This window comes from Mustela nivalis (assembly GCF_964662115.1).
Source record: "Mustela nivalis genome assembly, chromosome: X".
Lineage (NCBI taxonomy): Eukaryota > Metazoa > Chordata > Mammalia > Carnivora > Mustelidae > Mustela > Mustela nivalis.
Window position 1 is genome coordinate 103,939,299 of NC_139040.1, and position 2,742 is coordinate 103,942,040.

General features: G+C 38.3%; 1 pseudogene across 1 annotated transcript; it reads right to left on the reverse strand.

Annotated features, from left to right (window-relative positions):
- Positions 1 to 527: 527 nt before the first annotated feature.
- Positions 528 to 1,675, reverse strand: LOC309856618 (RNA-binding motif protein, X chromosome pseudogene; annotated as a pseudogene). The gene has a single exon. The product of its transcript is annotated as an RNA-binding motif protein, X chromosome pseudogene (transcript).
- Between the last annotated feature and the right edge of the window lie 1,067 nt (positions 1,676 to 2,742).

Consider the following 2,742-nt stretch of genomic DNA (forward strand, 5'->3'; position numbering starts at 1 on the left):
GTAAGCATCTACTCTCAGGTTTTTTATACTAAGAACACTGAGATATCAGTTTGAAGACCCTCTGAAATCCTACTCCTACCACCCTCTAATAGCTAGCTTGTGGGTATAGGCAGAAGGATTTTCCTCTCCATTTTAGATAGCTAGATGTTTGTGGAAGGTCTCAAAATTGTTTGCATCATTTACTGGGAAAAACCAGATATAGAAAGTGGCCTTTGGGACACTTTTATTTGGAAAATTAAAACACTAGTACACAAGTCAAGTCTTAACACATTTAACATTTGGTTGTTGAAAGCAAAGTCATAAAGTCAAGTAGGGTTAAACAGGTTTTACTCTTCCCCTCGCAAGAACATAAAAATTATGTTGGGGGAACTTAACAGGATATTTTTAAAAGGTAACACAATTTTTCCTTTTAGTAGTCCTTGGGTCTGACAGAAAATGTTTGATTTTTTGGTTTGTTTCCTTGAATGGGGATTTTGGTCCAAAGTTTTGTTTGTTTTTATATCTGCTTCTGCCTCACCTCTGTCAGATCAGCTTCCTCCATAGCTTCCACCTCTGGGTGCTCTGTGAACTGAAGTGGTGTAGGAATCACATGGAGGAGGATACCTTCTTTTCCACAGAAGGGGGAAGGCCTCTTTCTTGTCTGCCAGCCAGATCATGACCACTTGAGTAGAGATCACTTCCACTGCCTGAGTAACTCTCTTGACTTCCACCATACCCATCATATGAGCTGCTGTAATCATCACAGTGACTGTTTCCCCTACAAGATGGCAGGGGTCCTCATGTAGTTAGAGCACTAAGTGAGTTACCATAACTCTCATATCAATCTCCATAGGAACTTCCACTTGTATGATCTAAATAGTTAAGATCAGGACCATAGTCATCTCTAATACTACAGCCTCTTGATGGGTAATCATCATGTGAACTGGAATGACCATAATCACAGTAAGTATAATCTTCTTGGTGGTAGTACTTAATCTCTGGTATCACAAGAACTTGGGAAATCTCTCATTGAATAACTATCTTTAGTAGAATATCCATCATCTTTTGGGGACAAATAAACATCCCTACAAGAGGGGTTTCTTTCAAGTTTTGCCTCCCTAACTATCTCTTCCATGTTGTACAGGAGCTTTACCTTCCATTCCATTGTTGATATGAACTTGTCCTAAAGGGGCATATCTTTTAGGAGGAGGACAGCCACTTTGGGGTAGTGGTCCCCTTTTTATTGGAAGTGGTCCCTTGGAAGAATTTATATTAAAAATCACAGAATAGCCACCATGATCCATAGGCCCTTTGCATGAGGGAGGTCCCCTTGGTTCCTCCACTTCATCTTCTTCCACCTCTAAGACCTTTTGGAGGGCTTCTGCTTCTTAGACGTGAAGGTGGTCCATATCTACCACTTCCAAATGATGGCTCAGTGGCTTGTTCTACCTTAATGGCTTTTCCATCTAAGGACTTTCTGTTCACATATTTGGCTGTATCCTTTAGCTTCAGCTGGGCTTTCAAACATGACAAAAGCAAATCCTCTTGATTTGTTAGTTTCATGATCTTTCATCAATAGAACTTCTATTATTTGTCCATATTTGCCAAATATGACTTCAAGGGCTTCCTTATTTGTTTCTGTATTCAGGCCACCAATGCAGAGCTTTCCTGGGTGATCTGGTTCAACTAATTTCATTCCCTGATGAGAGTCAGAGGGTTGGTTGTAGTTTCAAGCTCTTATGAGCTTACCATCAGGGGCTTTGTAGCAACTCAGCATAAGAGAGAGCTGATGGTTCTGAGAACAGAAGAGGGAAGCTTCTACTGCTACTACACAACAAGGATGAACCTCATACCAAATTTTAATTCAGTAAGTTAATTGACTGTCTATTTGACTTTATGACAATGCTTTCAATAAGAAGATGTTAAGTGTGTGTTAAGACTTGACTTATGGGGACGCCTGGGTGGCTCAGTTGGTTGAGCGACTGCCTTCGGTTCAGGTCATGATCCCAGCGTCCTGGGATCGAGTCCCACATCGGGCTCCTTGCTCAGCAGGGAGCCTGCTTCTCCCTCTGCCTCTGCCTGCCATTCTGTTTGCCTGCGCTTGCTCTCTCTCCCTCTCTCTCTCTGACAAATAAATAAAATCTTTAAAAAAAAAAAAAGACTTGACTTATGTACTAGTGTTGTAATTTTCTAAGTAAAAGATGAAAACTCTCCTATAACAACATAGAAATTTCATCTGTTACAACATAGGAGAAAACAAAAACACTTTGGCTCCAAGTACAATAATGAATTTCATAGTTTTACTATAGCTTACCTGATTAACAGGATATATATGGGTATGCAAAGTTCCATTAACTTTGCTAACTCAATACTTACATCCATATTTCAAAAGAAAAATAACAATTTTACTGTTTTTGAAATATAGAAAGAAGTTAAACATATCCTCTTGATACACAATAAGTAAACATTTTTAATTGCGATATTTCTTTCAAGTTAAATTTGTTAGAGTCTAAATATAAAGATAATTTACTTAATGTCATACTATCATTTTCTCATATGGACTATAATGTATGGATGTATATTGTATATGGAATGACCAAAATACTCTTCAAAAATCATTGATTTTTATGGAGAAAAAAATATGTTCATACCTCAAACAAAATACTGGAAATGAAAATGGTCTGCCATATTATGCTGGCATATGGCCATGTAAAGACATCAGGCTTTTCCTATTTTATCAAGGTACCCAATACCTTAGGTAAA